Genomic DNA, 25,497 nt, shown 5'->3' with positions numbered 1-25,497 from the left:
CTGCCCTGAAATCCTCAAAGGATATGGTAGATAAAACAAATGCCCTCCTAAACACAGCTGCGGGCCGCCCAAATCCCAGCTGCACCTGATGAGCCATCGCAGAGGGAAGCAAGCTGAGACAGCCTTCTCTGCCAGGAGGCCGAGCCTCTCCAGGCGCTGCGGCCCTGCCCAGCCTCTGCACCTGTCACTCACCTGACATCTTCCCCGCATCCTGGGAGGGCACGCTTGTCCTGGCACTCCCTTTCCACAGCGAGAGGGGGAGGAGATGGAGCGGCTCTTTCCAAGAGGGGCCTCAGTCCCTGAGAGGCACAATAAGTCCAGTGGAGGCGAATAACAAAGCTTATTCATTTCCAAAGAAATGAAAAGGGGAGGTATTGGCAAACAGACTAATTAATCAGGTGCTTCATGTTAGGTGCAGCTTGGTTTCCATTGTCTAATGCAACTCCTACACTTCTGAGCTTCTTTAGAAAAGGTTTATGGTTGAAATATAACTTGTGTCTTTTGACCAGTTAGGAACTGAAAGACATTCCTCTTTTAATCTTATGAATGGAAAGTAATAAATTTCAGTGGCTTTCTTCTTTATGTTCATGGACCAAGCCTCAGAACAAAATATAAATAATCTCTTCTCTTGTGCCTGAGGTAGACTTTCAAAAGCAAAGGACTTTCCTTCCTCCTTCCCTCCCTCCCTCCCTTCCTTCCTTCTTACCTTCCTTTCTTCCCTCCTTCCTTTTTCTTTTTCTGAAGTGTATGAACTATTTCTGTTCTTACTTTAAGGGAAACTGCGGGGTTTAGAGTATATCTTTATGTGGAGCTGATAGGAACGTACTCTCATATTAGCATTTATTGCTCTTCTTTAACTGTTCTCTTAGCAGTTATTCTGCCAAAGAGAAAATATGGGATGCACCTTTGTCAAAAAGCTCTCCATCATTTGCAGTTCACTGAAACTCACTCATTTCCCTCATTAAGCATTTATGGACCTGCTACTACTTTTGTGCCTGGCATCATGCTAGGCATTCGGAAAGTGGGGATGGTTGCAACATAACACCCAGTCCCAGCCTCAGGAATCTCACAGTTGAGTTAGGAGGTAATTTCAGTAGGATGTGATGGGGGCTATAATGAAGTGAAGCACAGAGTGCAAAGGAGAATCTATGGATAGTTCAAGGGTCGTTGAGCTTGGTTTTGCAGGGAAGGTGCATATGACTGTGAGGGCAGAGCACGTGCAAGGGTGTGGGGTTACGAGAGAATGTGAAGCATTTGGAGAACTGGAAGTACCTCAATGAGATGGGAGCAAAGACGAGAGGTACAGGTACTCACCAGGAGACCCCTGGCCCCATCCTGCAGGTAATGGAGAGCTTCCGATAAATTTTAAGGATTTTAAGAAGAGGCATGATATGGTCAAATGTGCACTCAGTAAAGTGTTTCTTTGAACCTTTGTTCACTGCACCACTATATATGAATGTCATCGTCTTATTAAGCTAAAAGCTGAAAGTCCCATTGGAAACCCTACCCTACAGTTCTTGTAATGGAAACATGAAGGTAACTCAGGACTTACAACCCTGGGTTGAAAAAAGATCAAGGACATTTCATAGATCTTATTGCTTTACTTTTTCTCTTAGGGCAAAGCACACGTAAAAAAGACCCTCAAATGGTGCTCACTGCTACCAAGATTTTCTGTTTTAATCTTACATCTTTCATCCTAAATGCTCATGAAAAACATGTTGCTTTTGGTTCACACTCGGGCCAGTGACAAAGCTTTTCATGTTTGTTGACCCAATAATCAGCCATTGCACTCAAAGACTTAGAGTGGATCAGTTTAAAAACAGCTATCAGTGCATCTGAACTACAGCTCCCAACCCCATATGCCTGGGCTTGCTGCTGCCACAGGGAAACTCCCACTTCTTCCCAGGGGGGTACTGTGTTTCTCAGCCTGTTTAGCATTAACATGTAAAAGCTGCTTGTGTCAAACATGGGTAAATGGCAAACTCACTTAGCAGATTAGCTCACCTCTATTCCACAGCGGGAGTGGCCAAATGAGATAAACCCCAAAGACTTATGGCAAGACGGGTCTAGTGTCCCGTTTTGGAGAACGGCACAGGGGTCCTTATGGGAAGGAGATGGAGCCCCTCTCTGTGCTTATCTCAAGAGATTAGCTTTAAACCCCGTAGTTTTCTCCAGTCAAGAATTCATTATGGAACTGTCATTTTTTATTTAAACATCTTTGAGCTCTTTATTTCTGCAGCCCTTGGCATTGAGATTAAAGGCTCTTAAATCACTCCTCCCCACCAACTACTACACTGTATTAAATAATTGCCATAGAATGAATGTTTGTCCCCCACCCCCCATTCATATATTGAAACCTAATCCTCAACGTGATGGTGTTAGGAAGTGTGCCTTTGAGAGGTGATTAGGTCATGAGGGTGGAGCCCTCATGCATGGGATTAGTGCTCCTTTAAGAGAGCCCAGAGAGCCCCCTTGTTCCTTATGCCACGTGAGGACACAGCAAGAAGATGGCTGTCTAGGAAACAGGAAGAGGGCTCTCAGCAGATAACAAATCTCCTGATGCCTCGATCTTGGAATTTCCAGCCTCCGGGGCCGTGAGAAATCAATGTCTGTTTATAAGCCACCCAGTCTATGGTGTTTTTGTTATAGCAGCCTGAACAGACTAAGACAGGAATTGCTACTGAGAAGTGGGGTGCGGCTGTAACAAATACTGTAAAACGTGGAGGCATTGGGTAGTGAGGATAATGGGTAGGGGCTGGAAGAATTTTTAGTATGCTAGAAAAATCCTACATTGAGATAAATGGACCGTTAAGGGTGATTCTGGTGAGAGCTCAGAAAGCAAAGAGAACTGTAGAGACGGCCTCAGTCTTCTTAGAGAATACCTAAGTAATCATGAAAAGAATGTTGGTAGAAGTATGGACAGAAAAGCCATTCTGAGAGGTCTCAGAGGAAAATGAGGAACATGCTATTGGAAACTGGAGGAAAGACCATCCTTGTAACAAACTGGCAAAGGACTTGGCTGAATTGTGTTTGTGCTTTAGTGTTTAGTGGAAGGTGGAACTAGTGGATGATGAAATTGGATATGTAGCTGAAGCTATTTCTAAGAAAAGTGCAGAAGGTACAGCTTGGCTCTTCCCAACCGCTTATAGCAAAATTTGAGGGGAGAGAAAAAACTTAAAGATGGAATTAAGCAAAAAGAAAGCAGAACTTCAAGATCTGGAAGATTCTCAGCCTGTCCATATGGCAAAAAATGAGAACATGAAGAGTATGGCCAAGCGACTATTTACTAAGGAGCTGAATATGACTCAGCCATCTCAAGCCAAGTGTTGTTCTTCAAGGCTATGGAAGAATGACCCTGAAGGCAATTCAGAGGCCATGACACACCACTCCTATCACAGGCCAGAGTGCAAGGGCCTAGGGAGCAGAGTAATTTCAAAGGGTGGGACCAGCTTTCTGGGTCAGGTGAGGCAAGATGCCCCTGCAGTGCTTCAGGTGTGGGTCCCTGCAGGGAGGTCCCTCAGCTTGGGCTGCATCCAGTGGAACCATGGCATGGATAGGGCCCCCTGGGGGAGCCACAAGGGCCCAGAAGAGAGCCACGGTGCGGCAGAGCCCTAGCAGAGAGCCACTAACGGGCTGTCCCACTGACACATGGGGTGACATTGCCACCCCAGTGGGCCGGGAAGGGAGAGCACTAAGCCAAAGAGGAGTGTTCTCAAGCCTTGAGTTTTAATGCTGTTTATCCTGTTAGGTTTTGGACTTACTTGGAACCTGACATCCCTTTCTTGTTTCCTATTTCTCCATAGGAATGGGAAGGTCTATCCTATGCCTGTCCTACCTTTGTATTTTAGAAGCACATAGCTTGTCTGGTTTCAGGGATTCACAGCTGGAGAGGAATGTGCCACGGGACGACTCACACTTTGACTCTTGCCCATATCCGATTTAGATGATATTTAGATGAGACCTTGGACTTTAGACTTTTGAACTGCTGCTGAAAGAAATTAAGACTTTGAGAGCGATTGGGATGGAATGAAGGCATTTTGTATGCAAAAAGGATATGAATTTCAGGGGGACAGGGACAGAATGCTGTAGGCTGAGTGTTTGTGTCCCCACAACATTCATACATTGAAACCTAATCCCCAGTGTGATGGTGTTTGGAGGTAGGGCCTTTGGAAAGTTGTTAGGTCATGAGAGTGGAGCCCTCATGAATGTGATTAACGCCCTTGTAAGAGAGAGCCCAGAGAGCTCTCTTGTCCCTTCCTCCATGTGAGACATGTGGATAGGATGTCTATAAACCAGGAAGTGAGCCCTCAGACACCAGATCTGCTGGTGCCTTGATCTTGGACTTCCCAGCCTCTGGAACTATGAGAAATAAATTTCTGCTGTTTATAAACACGCAGTCCATGGTATTTTGTTTATAGTAACCTGAATGGACTAAGACAGAAATACTTCCTTTTACTGTCCTAAATTTACCTACCTTCCCCTCTGCTCCCCTCTCACCCCTGCCATGTTCAGACAAACTAGCGATCTGTGAAAAAGTCAAAGTTCGCAATTCTGTCTTCTTTCATCATGTATCTCTCTCACCTTGTGTCTTTCTAGACAGAAGAATTCTCATCTTTTTAACTCTCCTTGTATCACAGTTCCCAGTCCCTGTCATAATTTTGGTGGACTTACTCTTTCTGTTCAATCTCCATTGTTCCCCTGGGGAATGACCAAAATCTATGCCCCCAGGACCTCCAGTTTGAGCCCTATAGAACATTTAGGAAGAGAGGACTTGTGTTTGGTTTGGTTTAGTTATTATTCTTTCCCCATCTCAAGAGACATGGGTAGATGTAGCTTACCAAGTGAGGTTGGTGACGTCCTTCTCTAGAAAATTTTAAAGTTGAGTACACAATATTTCATTGAGGAAAATTTGTACAATACGCTAGCTATTCAATGAACTACAAAGACTGTAAGCCCTACAACTAAGACCCTAAAGCAGAGCTAGATTAAGAAGGAGGCACTTATGTGCTTAGGGCACCAGCAGAAATCACAACCATACAGCTTTGACGAGCTTATCCAAAATTTCATAATCAGATCAAAGGGAAAAACCATTTTGTGTTTTGTGGATTATTACTGCTTTTATTTGGGCTACATAAGGGAGGGAGCCCCATAATATCTTAGTGGTTGGAGACTTGGCCTAAAAGCCAAAGGCAGGCAGAGAAGGAGCTGGAAACAGGTTCGCCTTTGTGACACACTTGGTCTCTTCTGCCTCCCTTTGGCTCTAGTCTTCACAGAACATATATCTGAGTGGGAATTGTGAGTACAGTGGTTCTGCTTCCATGGGTTCTGCTTCCGGTTTCTCTTCCACGGGTTCCCCCCCTCCCTGCCAACCCTGTTCCAGTTTCCCTGGCATCCTCTTCCTCCGGTTCCACAGACCAACCCTATTACACTATTTTACATAAGGGACTTGATCATCTGTGGATTTCAGTATTCGTGGAGGATCCTAGAACCCACGCCCAGCGGATACTAAGGGACGACTGTATTTGGCTTCTGTTCTCAGCAGAGCTTATGTGATGAAAGTAGGCACAGGTGGCCTTTGCTACCTCTAGCACATGTCACCACCCCCTCAGCTTTCCTCTAGATGCCGCCCCCAAGCCCCCCATCTCGTGCTGTCCTCTCCTTCACTTCAGGGCCCCCCAAACATTTTTCAGATCCATTAATCATATTAAATTAGCATCAGTTCTTGATAAATTAAAGGTCATCTCCCTCCCAGGGTAATATACCAATATGGGTCAAAGTCTTAGCTAAAGAAGGAGTGTCTAGCTGTGGAATTCTAATTATAAGCCGGTGGAGTAGATAACCCGCCAGGGCAGGCTATTCCACTGCTTCTAAGCTCCCATTATATGGACCTGCATTGTCCAAAACAGTAGTCACTAGCTGAATGAGATGATTAACATTTAATTAATTAAAAGTAAATAAAATAAAAAATTTGGTTCCTTAGTCACACTGACCACATTTCAAGTGCTGAAGAGCCTCATGTGTCTCCCAGCTAATGTACTGTCCAGCCCAGATACTAAACATTTCCATTATCACAGAAAGTTCCATCACAGTGCAAGTTCAGATAATTACTTTCTTGGCCTATGCAGAGGTGGTCCACCCTTACCCCAGCGCAGGGTTTCTCAGTGTGGGCACTACTGACGTTTTGGACTGCATCCTTCTTTGTTGTGGGGGATTGTCTTGTGCATTGTAGGATGTTTGGAAGCATATCTGGCATCCATCCCCTATGTGCTGGTAACACCTCCCATCCAGCTGTGATCATCAGAAATGTCTCTAGGGACCTCCCTGGCGGTCCAGTGGTTTAGAAATGTCTCTAGGGACCTCCCTGGCGGTCCAGTGGTTAAGACTCCACGCTTCCATTGCAGGGGGCACGGGCTCGATCTCTGGTTGCAGAACTAAGATCCCACATGCCACGTAGCATGGCCCAAAAAAGAAAAAAATGTCTCTAGACATTACCAAACGTCCCCCACAGGACAAAACTGCTCCCAGTTGAGAACCACTGCAGTAAAGCTGGCTGACACTTTGGGGGTCATAGAGGACATGTGTAAGCACACTTGTGAGCAAGATAGGCTCAGGGAGTTGTGAGCGCTTAGAGCACAGGGACACTGCAGGGGGCAAGCCATGCACATTTCACGTGCTCTTGAAACATTACAGATGAGAAGAATTTCAGAGTGACATTTATAGCCCAGAAAGATATTCTTCCCCTGGTCTTGAGAATTCCCTTGATGCTAAATTGTCATGTATGTCAAAGCTCTACAGAACTGCAGGGAGGGCTGTAAATCAAAGGAAGGCAGAGAAAAGGCCCAGGGGGCAGATTGTGGGGTGAGTAAACTTATCCCAGCACGGGTGAACGGGGTTGCCTCCACTTCACTCTGAGATTTCCAGCCTGATGTGCTAAGCCCCCTGTTCCCAAAGTGGCCATTCGTGCACTAAATGGCCATAACTGCCTCATCAGCAGCTTGTCAGCTGTAAATTCTAATCCCAGGCCGGGTCTCTCTTCCCAGGACCAAAGTCATGAAGATGTTTGCCCTTGCACAGGTCTTTGACATGTGCTAGGCCACATTTGTATGTTTGTCTGAGGGCCCTCTCAAGAGCTTAGCGCTTCCCTCTGACCCAGGCGAGGCTTTATGTGCTGTGCATTCCTCCTGACCATGACGTCATGCTTGTACCTCGCCACTGGAGATTGAATCCAAAGACCGGAGGACTTAGAAGCCTTAAACAAGCAAATGTTTTCCATTATTTAAGATGTTAAGGAAGCCAAATTCTGAAATATTTATGGCCACAGCGTCCTTTGTGGGTCGTCAGTGACTTCTTCCCTTTCAGGAGGCATCTTATGGAGAAGGAGCCCTGGCCTTCTCCCCCTGGGGCCACTAACTCACGGCAAAGCTGAGTCAACCGTTCCACGGAAAGACTGGTGAAAAGTTCATTCGCCACACACTTCTAGCTGCAATGAATGAAACCAAACTCAGGAGAAGTCCAGGTTTACCATAGAAGGCAAAGCAGAGACCAGGGACCGCCCTGTTGCCTGCATACATGCATTTTAGATTTAGCTCAAGTTGTTTTTCTGTTTTCAGGGACGACGTCAATCATCTCATAAGCAAATGAAAACAATGATTCAACAATTCTGTAAACATTGAGAGAAAAAAGAAACCGCCCCACAAAATACTTTGTGTACTTCAGACTAGGGTGGGGATGAGTTACACGGTGCCTTCGGTGTCACCTCTGCTCTTTCCTTTTATTCAGGGCCTGTCAGAACCAAGTGGCTCCCTCTGGAAGTTCTGCCCAATGCTCCGGCACCATAGCAAGCCGTCCAGTGTGATCTGAGCCCTCTTAAGAGGGTCTAATTTATTCTTTACAGGTAAGACTTAAAAGCCCATTCTTTTATTCAGTGTTTCTTGGTGGGGATGCTTTTAACATTTGGGGTGGAATGACTCTTTGCTATGCGAGTGTCTCTGGCTTATCGCAGGGCATTTAGCACCCCCAACTTCTGGGCACAAAATGCTAGTGGTGTCTACCTTCCGTCATTGTCACAACCAACCATCCCCTAACGCTCATTTCCCAATAGCACTTGGTGGGCAGCACTGCCCCACTGAGCACGTTGCAAGTGTGCTGCTGTAGAATCTAGAATGTTTGCACTACCCATGGAGCATTTAGGTAGCCAACGTATCCTTTATTTATTTCTCCAACTGATTCTGCAGGCCTCAGATCTGAGACCCGCTTTGCCCGATCTGCAGAGGGCTTTTGACCATTGCATTTCTTCCCCTAGAGTGAGATAGTATGGGGTAGGGGTGGGGGAGACAGGAGAAGAGAATGACCAGCTGCTCAGTTATTCCATGCCTGCTCCCTGTTGATCTCCTAAGGTTGTAAATACACTCTAGGAGAACTCCCCTAGGTGTGGAGCAAGAGGCCTTAAGTTGGGAGGAAACATGAAGAAAACACGGAGATTGAAGTTGAAGAGGAGGTCCTTCATGGAAAAAGGCTGGGAAGATTGTAGGTTGTCTCTTTCGTGAAAAGAAGTTGAGGCTCAGAGATGCTAAGTGACTTGCTAAAGCTTAGACAGCTAGTTAGTGTCCTGGAACTACGGTGACCATGCCATACCAGGACAGTCCCCACTAGTGCCTGCTGTCCCAGCAGAATTATCAGCAGTAATCTCTCTCAACCTCACAGGAGTCGCAATTTGGATAATAAATTTTATGATCACCCTACCTAAAACCTAAGTCTCTCTAACCATCAATTCATCACTTTTCCCACTATACAACCCTTCCTCTTTCTCTTTTTTTGTGGTTCTCAAAACTTTTCCTCCTAGTTGAGTCCATTTCTCATGTTTTCATAACTTCGTCATCCTCAAAGTTTGGGTGGCTATAAATGACAACTCCAAGTCCAGATTGCCTGAACTATGGGGCCGTTGGTTCCTAAGTGGACGAGGAAGCAAGACACCCCAGAAACAGGATCACTTGGGCCGCAGGCAAGTCCTCAGCCTTGACCAAGCCTTAGAAAGCCACCCAAGTGCCCCACATCCTCAGTGCCCAAGGCTGGAGGTGGGTGGGGGACGAGGAATCTGGTGAACATCTGTGATTTTATTTTTAATGAATCCAAGATGAATTGAAAAGAAATGCAGTGTGAAACACCACCCATTAGGCTATGAAAGTCCAGTATGCCCAGATGATTCAAGTATTGTGTTCATATTCTTTGGTAATACTTTGAAATCCTTTGTGAACAATAAAAGTTAACTATAAGCAAGAAAGTGCTTCTCATAACAAAATAAAATCCCTTTTCCTTGTCTGTCCCATGGGGTGAAAAATACCAGTGTCGTTAATGGGTATATCAGTACCACCCTCAAGAATTTCTTTGTGTCGTAAACACACAATGCAATTTTGGTAGAGTCCCCCAGCAAGCTATAATCATGAGCTGGGAGGAGGCTGGTTCTGTGGCTGTGCTTGGTTTCTTTATTGCTGTTAATTTGCAACAGAACTAAATACCTGTGTAACGAGACCTTCTGATACCAACGCTCAGTGGACTTGGGAAAAACTGGTTAAAATGAAAATTGGTTCCATATAGAGTTGGGAGAGTAAAATGGCTTCTTTTTAACGTAAGGAATTTTGCTATTCTGATTTTTTTTTAACACCTTTATTTGAGTATAATTGCTTTCCAATGGTGTGTTAATTTCTGCTTTATAACAAAGTGAATCAGCTATACATATACATATATCCCCATATCTCCTCCCTCTTGCGTCTCCCTCCCCACCTCCCTATCCCACCCCTCTAGGTGGTCACAAGGCACCGAGCTGATCTCCCTGTGCTATGCAGCTGCTTCCCACTAGCTATCTGTTTTACATTTGGTAGTGTATATACGTCCATGCCACTCTCTCACTTGGTCCCGGCTTCCCCTTCCCCCTCCCTGTGTGCTCAAGTCCATTCTCTACGTCTGCATCTTTAGTCCTGTCCTGCCCCTAAGTCCTTCAGAACCATTTTTTTTTTAGATTCCGTATATATGTGTTAGCATACGGTATTGATTTTTCTCTTTCTGACTTACTTCAGTCTGTATGACAGACTCTAGGTCCATCCACCTCACTATAAATAACTCAATTTCGTTTCTTTTTATGGCTGAGTAATATTCCATTGTATATATGTGCCACATCTTTTTTATGCATTCATCTGTTGATGGACGCTTAGGTTGCTTCCATGTCCTGGCTGTTGTAAATAGAGCTGCAATGAACATTGTGATACATGACTCTTTTTGAATTATGGTTTTCTCAGGGTATATGCCCAGTAGTGGGATTGCTGGGTCATATGGTATTTCTATTTTCAGGTTTTTAAGGAACCTCCATACTGTTCTCCATAGTGGCTGTATCAATTTACATTCCCACCAACAGTGCAAGAGGGTTCCCTTTTCTCCACACCCTCTCCAGCATTTATTGTTTGTAGATTTTCTGATGATGCCCATTCTAACTGGTGTGAGGTGGTACCTCATTGTAGTTTTGATTTGCATTTCTCTAATAATTAGTGATGTTGAGCAGCTTTTCATGTGCTTTGTGGCCGTCTGTATGTCTTCTTTGGAGAAATGTCTATTTAGGTCTTCTGCCCATTTTTGGATTGGGGTGTTTGTTTCTTTAATATTGAGCTGAATGAGCTGTTTATATATTTTGGAGATTAATCCTTTGTCCGTTGATTCGTTTGCAAATATTTTCTCCCATTCTGAGGGTTGTCTTTTCGTCTTGTTTATGGGCTCCTTTGCTGTGCAAAAGCTTTTAAGTTTCATTAGGTCTCATTTGTTTATTTTTGTTTTTATTTCCATTTCTCTAGGAGGTGGGTCAAAAAGGATCTTGCTGTGATTTATGTCATAGAGTGTCTGCCTATGTTTTCCTCTAAGAGTTTTATAGTATCTGGCCTTACATTTAGGTCTTTAATCCATTTTGAGTTTATTTTTGTGTATGGTGTTAGGAAGTGTTCTAATTTCATTCTTTTACATGTAGCTGTCCAGTTTTCCCAGCACCACTTATTGAAGAGTCTGTCTTTTCCCCATTGTATATTCTTGCCTCCTTTATCAAAGATAAGGTGACCATATGTGTGTGGGTTTATCTCTGGGCTTTCTATCCTGTTCCATTGATCTATATTTCTGTTTTTGTGCCAGTACCATACTGTCTTGATTACTGCAGCTTTGTAGTATAGTCCAAAGTCAGGGAGCCTGATTCCTCCAGCTCCGTTTTTCTTTCTCAAGATTGCTTTGTCTGTTAGGGGTCTTTTGTGTTTCCATAAAAATTGTGAAAATTTTTGTTCTAGTTCTGTGAAAAATGCCACTGGTAGTTTGATAGGGATTGCACTGAATCTGTAGATTGCTTTGGGTAGTATGGTCATTTTCACAATGTTGATTCTTCCAGTCCAAGAACATGGTATATCTCTCCATCTGTTTGTATCATCTTTAATTTCTTTCATCAGTGTCTTATAGTTTTCTGCATACAGGTCTTTTGTCTCCTTAGGTAGGTTTATTCCTAGGTATTTTATTCTTTTTGTTGCAATGGTAAATGGGATTGTTTCCTTAATTTCTCTTTCAGATTTTCCATCATTAGTGTATAGGAATGCAAGAGACTTCTGTGCATTAATTTTGTATCCTGCTACTTTACCAAATTCATTGATTAGCTCTAGTAGTTTTCTGGTAGCATCTTTAGGATTCTCTATGTATAGTATCATGTCATCTGCAAACAGTGACAGTTTTACTTCTTCTTTTCCGATTTGGATTCCTTTTATTTCTTTTTTGTCTCTGATTGCTGTGGCTAAAACTTCCAAAACTATGTTGAATAATAGTGGTGGGAGTGGACAACCTTGTCTTATTCCTGATCTTAGAGGAAATGGTTTCAGTTTTTCACCATTGAGAACGATGTTGGCTGTGGGTTTGTCATATATGGCCTTTATTATGTTGAGTTAAGTTCCCTCTGTGCCTACTTTCTGGAGGGTTTTTAATCATAAATGGGTGTTGAATTTTGTCAAAAGCTTTTTCTGCATCTATTGAGATGATCATATGGTTTTTCTCCTTCAATTTGTTAATATGGTTTATCACATTGATTGATTTGCATATATGGAAAAATCCTTACATTCCTGGGATAAACCCCACTTGATCATGGTGTATGATCCTTTTAATGTGCTGTTGGATTCTGTTTGCTAGTATTTTGTTGACGATTTTTGCATCTATGTTCATCAGTGATACTGGTCTGTAGTTTTCTTTCTTTGAGACCTCTTTGTCTGGTTTTGGTATCAGGGTGATGGTGGCCTCGTAGAATGAGTTTGGGAGTGTTCCCTCCCTCTGCTATATTTTGGAAGAGTTTGAGAAGGATGGGTGTTAGCTCTTCTCTAAATGTTTGATAGAATTCTCCTGTGAAGCCATCTGGTCCTGGGCTTTTGTTTGTTGGAAGATTTTTAATCACAGTCTCAATTTCAGTGCTTGTGATTGGTCTGTTTATATTTTCTATTTCTTCCTGGTTCAGTCTCGGAAGGTTGTGCTGTTCTGTTTAATTAAGAGGCCGTTGTACAGACAAGTCTGCCTTCTAATGAGCTCTCTTCCTGACCACCTTGGAAATATCTATTCACCAACTTCATTTATTCCGTGGTGAACAACACAGGCTCTGGTGCTATTTGACTCTGTCCTATGGCTAGGGAGGCTGTGTGATCTTAGGCAAGATCTTACTTAACCTTCCTTGGCCTCAGTTCCCCCAACGGTAAAACAAGGATACTAATGCCCACCTTATAGATCCTAATCATGTTGCTGTGAAGAGGGAAGACAATAATGCATGTGAAGTGCTCAGTGTAGGGCCTGGTTCATATAGCTGCCATTATGGTTATTTAATCAAATGCTTCTGAGATCAGTAATATAACAAGTGTTGCACCAGGTTGTGAGGCTTCAAAAATGAATAAGATATGGGGCTTCCCTGGTGGCGCCGTGGTTAAGGTTCTGCCTGCCAATGCAGGGGACACGGGTTCGAGCCCTGGTCCGGGAGGATCCCATGTGCTGCGGAGCAACTAAGCCTGTGCACCACAACTACTGAGCCTGTGTTCTAGAGCCCGCATGCCTAGAGCCCATGATCCGCAGCAAGAGAAGCCACCGCAATGAGAAGCCCACGCACTGCAGCAGAGAGTAGCCCCCTCTCGCCGCAACTAGAGACAGCCTGCTCACAGCAATGAAGACCCAACGCAGCCAATAAATAAATTAATTAATTTGTTTATTTAAAAATAAATAAATTTTTTAAAAAAGAATAAGATAAAGATTCTGACTTGAAGTCCTTACATTCTAAGGGGGCATGGCAACCATACATGCAAATACTTACGTGGGGCTCTGAGGTGGCAATGGGAAAGAGAGCCTATTGACATTGTGTTGAGTTTTGAAGCATGGATAAAAATTCTCCGGGCAGAGAAGGTGAAAGGGCTTTCCAGGATTGTTCAGGATAAGTAACCATGTACCTGGATGAGTGGAAAAAGATGGTACGACTTTTGTTTTGGTTCCAGACCAATTTTTTACAGAATAGATTATGACTCATTTAAACAGGTAAAACAAAGCCTTCTGTTTGTACATTTTATTCTCTTTTCCCCCAGCAAAGCAAGCAGAGCTGGGGACACTGTGACGTCAGGAGGCTTGTTAGGTAAATAGAGCACATTTCCCTGAGGTCGGAGCCGTCCGCTCTTCTCTCACTGGGGTCTTGGCCCAGACCTGCCCAGAACATTGCCTGCAGTAGAGTGACCCATGGTGGAGCCCGCCCTCCAAAGTACTGTCCAAATTCCCTCTGACCTGCATGGAAAGATGTTTGAATAAAACGTTTCACTGTAAACCTTCAAACTCAACGTTTCTAGAAGACTCCTTTGGGAATGTCCATGGCGTTGGGCTTCCTGCCATCTACCATTGACACCTCACAAAAAGTGGCCCTGGCAGAGACAGATCACAGAACTGAGGAGGACAGGTGAGTTCGTCCACAGACCCTTGAATGCTTCAGCTGGCGGGGGCCCAGATTTCTAGAGATATGGACATGGCGTTTCAGGTCAAATGAAAGTGGTCGTTTCAGAACTCTCCCCAGGAAAAACTGGTAAGGAGTGAGGAAGTGGGACCATGGAAAGGCACACTGCCAAGAGCAGGAAAGGAAAGGCACACTGCCAAGAGCGAAGTTGGATAGAAGGTGACTTGGATCAAACCCACAGGGGAGCTTGGAGCTGGTCCAGGCCACGTGACAAGGCTGTCTTGAAGGGACAACACAGGAGCTGGGGTTTTTATACCTCCCATTCCATCGGTCATTGGTTCAGTGCTGCTCCCAGGGGACTTCACTTCCTGGGCACTGCCTGTGCACACAGGCTAATAGATTCCTACAGCCTCACAACAATCCACTGTGGCTGTAGGAAGAAGACCATACAGGCAGGACCCGGTGCAAAATGAAAATGTGGGAGCCCTTTTTTAAAAAGCAGGGAAAAGGTGCCAAATAAAAGGTACTAAAATAAAAGCTTTTTCCTTTCTTCCAGAGTCTCTCTCTTGGCTTGTCATCGTTTCTTTTGTTGTTGTTGTTTTTTTTAAATGCCACTATTGAATGCCACTCTAAGTGAAGGAAAATTTAAATTTTAAATCATTAGCATAAATTTTACCCCTTTCATTTCAATATTGTGCGATGCCTGTTTTACATGCAAATATAAGAGCATTTAACGAGTATGCTAATCACCAAAATTACACAATTTGCATATTTCATTCTTAACCGTAACAGTGGAAAAGCTGCGCAAAACCAACTCATCTGCTTTTATTTCATTTCTTGATGCATGCACGTTTTAGTAACAGTCTCTACCTTCAGCTTACTGATGGGTAAAGAAGGACTGAAAGGAAAGGGACTATGGGTGGCCTGACCTTTCCCTTTCCTTCTCTGTCATCATTTTTAGCATCAGTCAAGTCGTTCGCTAGTGCAGGAAAGTAGTGTGAGGAAGAAAGAACATGAGAGGGCTCTTTGCTCATCCATGTTTCTTAGAAACCACTGCCTTCTTTCTGGGTTAGAAGCAAGTCTTGGTTCAGATGGAAAGTGTGGCCTCTTGGGGCTGTCAGCATCCCTCCCGCTCCCCAGCTAACTCAGTTGGAGACAAAACACACTTTCCTTGTACTCGCCTTGAGTCTCTGTGAACTCCCACACATTGAGGGTCCACTGGAATTCGGTGCTCATGGGAGCGTCTGTGAGAGTGGGGCAGCAAGAAGGGACAGACACACGGACTGTGTGTGTATCTCCTCTGTTCGTGTGCATGCTCTGTTGCCCCATCAGAATTCACTTACAAAATGCAAGTTCAAAGGAAAAACATTTAAGAATTTCAAAATGACAGTAGAGCATCAAACTCAGCGTAGGGTCCTTCTGAACATGAAGTCCCGGTGACCACACGGGTCACACACCCCCATGACGCTGGCCCTGCAGGCAGGAAGGCCACATGTGTGAAAATGGTCCAGGGATCCCAGGGGATGTGGACGGAGTCCTGAGAAAGAAACCAAACCGGTGGGCCAGCCCTGCCCACGGGGAGTTTGTGCAGAAGGAGTCTGGGGCACACAAAGAGATTTGTTTCTGGAGCTATAGCCCCAGAACACAAGCCGTGCCAGGAAAGAGGCGACAGCAAGAGACAGGGGACCAAGCAGAGGGAGAAAAGCCAGGGAGCTGGTTAACGAGCACTAACCTGAAAGAACCGGGGAAGATCCACGAAAGGCAGCCGAGGATCATGGAAGCAAGGTGCTGGCAAAGGATTGTCATAACACAACCGCCATTTGGACCTGGTCCCAAACCTGGTGCCCTCCCCGGCACCCATCTAAGCCTGTGAGCTCCGCTCCGTGAGCCTGGGCGTGGCTCCTTAGAGGGGCAAACCCCGCTGGACGGCCGGGCTCCCCGGTTCCTTCTTCTTGTTCTACCCTCTTGGTAAAAATAGAAGCAATTGCTAGGAGTGAGACGGCCTCCTTCCTCCCCTGCAGAGAACAACACTTCTGCTTTGCCAAAGCTCTAGGAACGCTTTCCCCGATTGTTTCATGGTGGAAACAAGCAGGAAACTGGCTACGCTGAACACGTGATACGGAAAGAGGTTAGTGGTGACCCTCCAGCTTGCAGGACCCCGGGTCGCACGGTCCATCTGTGAGACTTTGCAATCCAGCAGCAGAACCCTGTGACTTGGGAGGTGTTTAGCCACCTGGAGGCCTCCTTCCATCACCCGTGACTCAGTCTTCTGCGTTAGCTTAGAGCAAGGTTTCTCGACCTCGGCTCTGTTAACGTTTTGAGCCAGTGAATTCTCCATAATGGGAGGCTGGCCTCTGCACTGGACGATGTGTGGCAGCACCCCTGGCCTCCGCCCGCTAGATGCCACAGCGCCCCCCGGTTATGACGATCAAAAACGTCTCCAGACTTGGCCCCCTGTTCCCTGGGGGACACCATTGCCCTTGGTGAGAATCAGTGACTGAGGGCATGTGGGGTTTTTACCCTATGCTCTTAGCTAGGTGTATTATTCCACTTTTATATTAGCCTGTGTCTGCTTGTCTGAAAGCATCTCTTTGTCACATTTTCTTCCTTGTGGCACCATATCCTCCACTCCTGGCTATGTTAGTAAGGCTTTAGTGGGTAGTCTAGCCACTTGGTGTTAAACCTCCGTGCTCTGTGTCCATCCAGAAAAAGTTGAGCCTTTGAAGATTGCTGTAAAATATATACACCCTGAGGCCTACAAAGATTTTCATTAGCTCACCATCCCTTTTCTATCTCTCCTGGGGTCCTGGGTACTAAAATCTAGCAAGAGCTCAGCCTAGTCCTGTGTCTTATTCCATTGAATCCTCAAGAAGAAGAAAAATCAGTCCCATAAAATGGCATACCCATGTTTACAGGTGGGGAAATGAGGCTGGAAAGTAATAAACAACTTGCCCAAGACCATCTAGGTAGTAAGTTGAACTTGGGTGTTTTGGCTGCTAATTGGAGACCCTTTTACTTCTAGTGATGCTTCTCAACTTTAGTGCCTGTAAGAATCACCCAGGGGAGTTTGTGAACAGTGCAGCTTCCCAGGCCTCCCCACAGAGACTCAGTAGGTAGGTCTAGAGCAGGCCCCAAGAATCCGGATTTTAAACCAGTGACTCCACAGATTCTGATGCAGGTGGTCTGTGCATCTCTCCTGAGAAACACTGAACTCCATCCTGCTCCGTTAGGCCATGATTTCTGGTGAGCTGCTGGGGAGGGGAGAAGAAGAAAGAGGGACATACAGGAGAAGGGTTGGGAGTGATTAAAAGTATCTGGGTCCCCTCCCACATCCCCACAGACTTGGCCAGGTGACTGCCTGGCAATACTGTGTCCAAAACCCCAGTCCCCACTGGATGCCCCTTGACTTCGCCTGCTTCTCTGCAGCCAGGGGGCATTTGAACGGCCGGCGGTTTCCCCCAGCTCAGGCCTCAGGTGCCAGGGCCCAGGCCATAGTCAGTCTACCTGCCAATAATCCACAAAGCACTTTCATCAGTTTAGCTGAGTTGTGGGAATTAGCCCAGTAATATTGCATCTGTTTGTCCACGGATACTTTCAGAAATCCTTGGCCTTCCTAGGAGACTTTTCCTGGAATCTTTGCCTGCCCTGGCTTGATCATGAAAAACCTGGATCAGCCCGGAAGTTGGATGTCTGCTCATTTGAGCTTTCAAATAGTCTGGTAAAGGAAGGGGTCCAAGACATCTTGGTATGATGTGTTTCCAGCAAAAAATATTAGCACAACATAATAAGAATAATATTTGGAGGGCTCAGTTCCCATTAGAATTTGGCAAATAAAGTCAGAAGATCTCCTAAGTTCAGATCTAGTTTAAGGGAAAATAATGGCCGATGCAGGTTTGAGTTTCAGAATTGGGTTTCTTCCAGCCCCCTCGAGAGACCAAAGAGAAAACCTACAGAGAAACACAAAACGCTGCTCATCGTACCTGCTACTTGTTTGCAAGCAATTGTGTGTCTGCCCTAAAAACCCTACTGGGTTCACCACACTTTGAAATCAGTCTCCATGATGTAACACACCCGACTATTCGCCCACACTTCGTGCAGGGTTCAGTGTCTCTGAATCAGGACTGCAGTGGCTGCGCTTCTCTGTTTGAACTGTGGCTGCTGGTGGCTTGGCCTTTATTCAGTGAGCTGCAGCTTCAGGAAAGAGCCAGTCCTCTTCTGTGGCACTGATCTAGCACAGCTATTGTCTTTAATTGTTCCTCTGTGGGCCCGCCTTTTCCAGAAAGCTAAGCTGGAAGCTTAGCCTCCAATCCTATGGACTGTTCAGAAGACAGGTTGTCAGCTCACCAAGCTGGAACCTGGGGGGACCGAGGTTCAGAGAAGACAGGCCTACCACTTGTGGGGTTTACACATCTCCTCTGTCCCTGGGAGGAGGTGCTGGGACCTGTGTTCACTGTCATCGTGTGTGTCGTAATTGCAGAGCTGGCCTCACATGTAGACTGCGGGTAACCCAAGGTGTACGTTCCAAGAGGTCTTCCCATGCAGGAGATTCTTCTCTTTGATGGAGGAGGAAAGCTGTGCAGTGTTCCATGAGCACGATCTGTGCCTTGAACCAATGAAGGGCCTATACGAGCTGACATCCCTGAGGACAGGCTTGCTCCCCTTCTCTGATGGGGGGGTCACAGTCAAGACTTGAGCAGGCCCCCTCATAACTGGAAAGATGGTCTCTGCTGTGGGAGTGATGTTTCATCAGAGCCACCCTCCTCCTCTCAGATGAAGCAGCTGAGATGATGGGTTACCACCTTCGAGGCTTGCCAGATACCTTGGCACCTAGAAGGGGCTGCCTTGGACCATATTCTGGTTGCTAGAAGGGAGTTTCTTGACAGAATACACAGTCAGTCTGTCTTTTTAAGTCATGAGAGTGGGCAGGCCAGGTGAGAAAATTTGGGAAAGCAGCACAAATCCATATTTCCTATTAGAAACACAAAGTCCATCAAATGTGATGGTTGTGAGCTTCACCCGTCCGAGTGAAGGGGGTATTCGTGCTTCTCTGTGGGACCTGGAGCGGTAGCAGAGGCCTGGAGGGTGGCCATTTGCTGGGGCAGGAGGTGGCAGAGAAATTCGCAGCGGTTGTCACGCCCATCGGGGCATCTGGTTGGTCCTTAGATGAGTGGGTGTCTGGTTGTCATTTCCTTGGAATGACGGAGACCAATGGGCCTTCCCACTTGTGTCTCAAGCCATGGAGGCTGGAGCTTCCACTCGGGCAGGCTAGTCCGTGGGGCCTGGGTTGACGGATTCAGCAAAATATAAATACAGGCCACCGGTTAAGTCTGAATTTCAGATAAACGGCAAATAAGTTTTAATATAGTTTTTAGCATATCACTTTAGTATGCAAAGTATTTGTTGTTTATCTGGAATTCACATTTACCTAGGACGCCTGTTTCCTATCTGTCAGCACCACCTTAGGCAGTCCCAAGTAAGCTCGGAAGTTGTTTCTTCAGACTTTATCATCGATAATGAAGATGAGGAATCCTCATTTTCGAGGAAAAGAGCAATTTAAGGTTACTTACCTTAGTGTGGGTTTTGAGTCACTGTTTTCTCTCTCTCTCAGACATGGTAAAATTTTAAGCATGGTTTCTATCGTGGAATATGAGGAATAGGAGATTTTGTCCCCAGGGAAGGGATTTCCAGTCTCATTCCTACAACGCTTCATGGAGCTGTGGGTTCCTCTCATTCATGCACTCTGCTCTTTTCACTTAGCAATCTTTCCATACAGAAAGACCTTATTCATTCCTTTCTACAGCATCATAGTACTCCAATTGTATGGATTTGTATAATTTATTTAACCAATTCTATATTAATAGAAATGTAGATTGTTTCTGATATTTTGCTCTTCCCAACAATGCTTTACCAAGTGACGTTCTACTGTGTCTTTTTTGCACCTGTATGATTATATGTATATACTTTTTTTTTCTGCACCCATACAATAAATGATCTGTAACATAAATTCCCACAAATGCTTTTGCTGGGTCCACAGGTGTATGCATGTGTACTCCTGATGGATTCAGACAAGTCACCTGTCATAGATATTGCACTGACCACACCTCCTCCAAGGGTGTGGCATTGCCTGTTGTGACTAGTTCCTGAGGCTTTCTTGGGATGAGGAAGAGCCTAGAGAGGATGGGTAGTTATTTAATTAGAACATTGTGTTCCCCAACGCACTGTTCCCAGCAGTTACCGTTGAAATTCTTATTTCAACTCAAGAAGGGAATATTTTTATTTTTTAAATTATGGCTAAATAAATTAGGACTCTTTTGGCTGCAAGTAATAAAATACAGTTCAACTCAGCTCGGTGGGGAATAGGATAGTGAGAAAGGAAGGGAGGTGGTCATCGTAAGGACAAGCATATAGCTCATGGTACCAGAGGCAGAAATGCAGCCGTGCACCCAAGTTTGCACTGGGAGAGGGTCTGCGTGAGCGACTCAGTGTGTGTGTGAAGGACTTTGACTCTGAACTTGGGTCAGGCACCCACCCCAGGTCCAGGCAGCTGTGAACACTAAAGCATCATGTTGTCCAAACTGAAATCTGGAACCTACTACCCTGAGCGAGCGGAGAGACTGGGCAGATACTCCAAATGGCATCGGCTGCAACCACAAATAAAGTGATTTATCTTAGTCACTTCAATAGTATAACAAAAAGGATTACAAAAATAGAGCAGACATGAAATGAATTCTGAGTGCCCAATGAATCTCTCATGTAAATCACCCCAGTCATTTCTGAGGTTATCATATGGCAGAAATGAGTCAGGTATGAAGTGGACAAATTCTCACCTCTGCTACTGTTTCTATTCAGCACACAGTTTCCTAATAACTGGGTTATCAGAGAAGCTTTTTAGAGTAAAAAAAGAAAATCTTTTAACATTTTTTAAAACAAAAGTTTCTCTTTCATGAGCTTCCAAAAAACAAAACAAAACAAAACAAAAAACCCCATAGATTTCAGGGCTGGCCTGTAGAGCATATTTCAAAGTGATGTGTGATGTCACTTTAGGAAAGTGAGCTGTTTCTTTTTTCAACCTAAAGACAAAATGGCCAGGGAGAAAGCAGCCAAGTCTCTGACTAATCTTATTGAGGGTTCAATTTTCTAAGTATGACCTTATGCTAGCAACAGCTCCTAAGTAACAAGAAAACAAGCCAAGCTAGGAAGTCTCGCTTCTGCAAGACAAGAGACTCCAAGACAGCAAAGTCTGAAGGTTAATTCTAGTTACATAACAGGAATGAGTCCTCAATGCTATCAGAGATTACAGACAGCTAAACGGTCACCGGCTCTCTCCTTACAGTTTTGAAGCACATAGGCTCTCATGGACTTCATCCACCCCACACCTTCCCTTCACTCTCCCTTCCTTCCTTATTTCCTTTTTTTTTCCCTTTTATTTTCCATTCTATGCTGTATTAGTCAGAGTTCTCCATAGAAACAGAAGCAATAACCTGAAGACATGTATATATGATTTACTATAAGGAAGTGGCTCATGTAATTAGAGAGATGGGCAGGTCCTAATATCTGCAGGGTGGATAGGCAAGCTGGAGGCCCAGAAGAGCCAGTGATCTAGTTCCAGTACAAGTATGATGGCCGGTGAATGAGGAAAACTGACGGTGGAGTCTGAAGCAGGTCCAAAAGCTGACAGGCCCAGGAAGAGCCAGTGTCTTGAGTCAAAAAACAGAAAAACACCAGTGTCCCAGTTCAAAGACATTCAGGCAGGAGGAATTCTCTCAGACTCAGGGAGAGTCAGTCTTTTTGCTCTATTTAGGCCTTCAAGTGATTGGATAGGGCCCACCACATTAGGGAGGGCAATCTGCTTTACTCAGTCTACTTACTTAAATCATTTAAATTATAATACTTAAATGTTAATCTCATCCAAAAACATTCTCACAGGAACACCCAGAATAGTGTTTGACCAAATATCTGGGCATCCTGTGGCCCAGCCAAGGTGACACATAAAATTAAACGTCACAGTTGCCTTTCTATTCTCTTGTGCACAGGCCACTGCTACATGCTCCTAAGACAGGGATCTTGTATGTCATCTTTTCTGTGTCCCATTTCTCCACTTGTTTTTATGGTAAAGTTTCCAGAAAGGGAAATCTAGACTCACTGTCTGAAATGCCTCACCTCTCACTATTCATCCCAATGGCATTTGTCATCTGTCCCCAACTCTCCATTGAAATTGATTTTCTTAAGAACGTCCATAATCCAATTGTCGAATTCTTTCCTCTCTTGCTTTCTGTAACAGCATAGCATCCTGAATTTCCTCCTACCTCTCCAGCCCCTTCCCCTCTGTGGCATTCCCTGGGGGCACACTGTCTTCCTTTCCTACTTTATAAGCTCCGTCCACTAGTGTCATACTTTCCCTGGCTTTAACTACCAGCTATAAGCGCAGACTCAAAATCTGTGTCTTCAACATTAACCTCACTCTGAATCCCAGACTTGTGTGTCACTGCTCACGGGTTCTCTCTCCATATGACATTCCCCACATGAAACTGGAACTTAACATGTCATTAAATTCATCATTTTCTCACAGATTTAATTCTTAATTGCCTCTTTTTCATAATGATACTATCATCCACCCAATCTCCTAAGCTTCTACCTGGGAGACATTTATAACAGACACTCCCTCTCCCTTGCCTTCTAATTCCAACCAGTTACTATGCTCTATCCATTCTACTTGCTTAATACCCACCTCCTCACCTCTCCATTGTCTCTGTCATGGGGTTAAACCGGACCCTCCTCATTTCTCATCTAGACCCTAGCAGAGCTTTGTAATGGATTTCTCTCCACCACCCTTCCAGACGCCTTTTCAATTCATCCACTAGATTCAGTGTGATTTTTGTGACAAGGAAATGTGATCACGTTACTTCTCAGTTAAAACTCTTCAAAGTCTTCCCCACTGTTTTGAGGATGAAGTGTGGAGACAATTCAACAGTCCAGGAGAGAAGCAATGAGCTAAGACAGTGGCAACTGAGATGGAGAGATGGGGGGAAACGGAGGGGTATGGAGGTCCTAAGGAGCTAGAAAGGACAAGATCCCATTACTGATTAGATGTGGGGAGTGGGAATAACAGAAGCGCTAAGGAAAACTCTCCAATTCTGACTTGGAAAATTGAGTGATCATGGCCTCATTCTCTGAGCCTGGGAATCAAGACCTTCCTTTCCTCAGCAGCAAGTTGAGTTACCTGGGTGGGGCACCACGTCTGGGGAAACAAGGCCTCAGGAAACCTGTCAGTCTGGGCAGAGATGAGTCAGAACCTAGTAAAGAAGAAGAAATAAAGATTAATACCAGATGGGAGAAGGAGGCAGTTGAAAGTCCCTATAAATAGTCAGCATCTAAGAACTCGACAGGAGTGGAAGGTGCAGCAAACAGTGCCTGAAACAGAGGCTTCTTCTGCCAGGAGGTTCCTAAAAGTTTGCTGGCAAAGACCAGGAAAAGAACCACGGCCGTGCGCTCAGCAAGACATTACCTAAGTGCAAAGGGGTTTAAAGGACTTAGAACTCTGACTGCCATTCTCATTTATTTCATGAGCACTGCCATTCCCTTTTTCTTGGTCAGGGTTTTGGCTGTAGTTTGGAATATATTGCTGTTTGCAGAAAATTTTTAAACATGAATTATCTAGTTGCTCTGCCTCCGGGGTGCACATTTAGATGTGCACATGGATGAACTAATAGACAGCTCTTTTCACCTCACTCTCTTTACTGAGTCTTACCAATTTAAAACAAAAGAAAGGCTTATTTTATAGATCTCTGAAACATACCTGAGCATTTCCAATTCACTTAAAAGCCAATCCCCTCAGGGATCACTCTTAAAGAACCAAGGTCATTGGAAAATCTATACACCAACGATATTTAAACTGGTTAAATTGAGCCAAATCACCCAAGTTGACTGTTTAGTCAAATTCAAGTATGTCCAGTGCATTAAGGTATTAAATCCTCAACAAATTCTTCTTTGGCGTGGCCAGATGAGATAAGTGCTATTTATTTATTGTTTTTACACAAATGGAAAATATATACATACCATAATTAAGAAGTTTTCACAGGTAACCTGGTTAGAATTCTGAATGGGAATCAAGGGAAGGCTGATCTTTCTGCCAAAGAGCAGCAAAAATATCTGACTTTCTGCTCTGCAAGCAGGTGGCTGATGGACTGTTTTATGAAGGGTTTGATTAACTCTGTCGTTCTGTCTTAGTTACCTACCAAAATAAACTGCACGAATCCCAACATGATAGAAGGACTCTATCATCAGCTGGCCGGCATCTCAGTATGGCTCCACAGCCTAGGGAAATGAAATTACTAAGGAAGACAAGTCAATAAGTGTGCAGTTTCAAGAGGCCTCTGTTTCAGGCATTGTCAGTGGCCGGACAGTAACAGCCAGTGTGCTCTGCTGGCTTCATTAGTCCTGGGCCCAGAGTTGTCCTCAGAGCCACAAGGGGGGCCCAGCTGGTTTCTGCCCCTGGGCCCTGCTCCTCCTCCTCTTGGTGTCCTCCTCTACGGAACATTACCTGGTCCCCTGATGAGGGTCTTTCTGACACCTTTACCCATAAATCTGACCCAGGGCAAGCCCCATTCCCTTAGGACACTACCCAGGTGGTGAAAGGGGGACCAGATAAATACACTCATTTATGATGTTCACTACTGATAAATGCTTAGCTTCTGTGCCTTTTAATTAAATAACACTGCATTTTCACCATCACCTTCAAGGCCTTATCTCAAAGGCACAGCAAGGTGGAAACATCACACAGTGTGACAGGGTCAGAGACAGAGAGAAAGAGAGATACTGTCTTTGGTTAATAATACCTTTCGTCGTATCCCACCGATTATATATCCAAGCAATAACCTAAATAAGACACAGAATTGAGGACACATTTTTGTCTGAGTCCTTCATCTTACACATGAGGAAACTGGGGCTTAGAAATGGCTGAGTTGCCCAAAGCCACACACCTGGGACTAGAGCCCAGGTCTCCTGATTTCAGGCCACTGGTCTTCCTGCCATGAACATCCTACCGCATTGCCAGTTGCGTATGGCCAGATGGAAGATGAAGGTTGCAGAACCTGGCTTATCTTAGTAGCAACCCAGCCTCTTCCCATCAAGGACTTAAACATAAGGATCAGATACCAGACTAGGGAAACACCCAGTGACAAATGGGGAAAATGTAGACTCAGTGGTCCACTGGCCTCAGTGTGGGAAATAAAATAGGTTGCCAGGAAACCAGGAACTTAGACTGTCCTGAGGGAGCCATGAGAGCTGCCTTTCTCAACTCTGAATATCCCGTCCCACAGAAATAACCATCCTTCACACAGAAGCCCTGCCACTTTTACCCATGCCTAGGCCAAGAGCCCTGCCACTTTTACCCATGCCTGCCCCTCTTCTGGATTCCACTCCACCCTCCCCTTCCTTTAGAAAGAAGTTCTTTTTCTTTCCTACCACCGAGAGTTCTCACCGAGCTCCAGGGAAAGAGTCTACTTCATCATATGTTCTCATTCAAC

The 25,497-nt window shown here is 44.9% G+C and overlaps 1 protein-coding gene across 2 annotated transcripts in view; it reads left to right on the top strand.

The window, feature by feature from the left end:
• NEDD9 (neural precursor cell expressed, developmentally down-regulated 9) overlaps positions 1–25,497 on the top strand; it is a 296,941-nt gene that overhangs the window by 150,890 nt on the left and 120,554 nt on the right. For both annotated transcript variants that reach the window (XM_036868228.1, XM_036868227.1), the window contains one exon: positions 7,780–7,894. The gene's annotated coding sequence lies outside the window, so the exon portion shown is untranslated. The remainder of the gene's footprint in view (positions 1–7,779; positions 7,895–25,497) is intronic.

The sequence above is a fragment of the Balaenoptera musculus genome, chromosome 11 (assembly GCF_009873245.2).
Source record: "Balaenoptera musculus isolate JJ_BM4_2016_0621 chromosome 11, mBalMus1.pri.v3, whole genome shotgun sequence".
NCBI lineage: Eukaryota > Metazoa > Chordata > Mammalia > Artiodactyla > Balaenopteridae > Balaenoptera > Balaenoptera musculus.
Note: the sequence above shows the minus strand (reverse complement) of the source record. Positions and strands in the feature narration are given on the sequence as shown.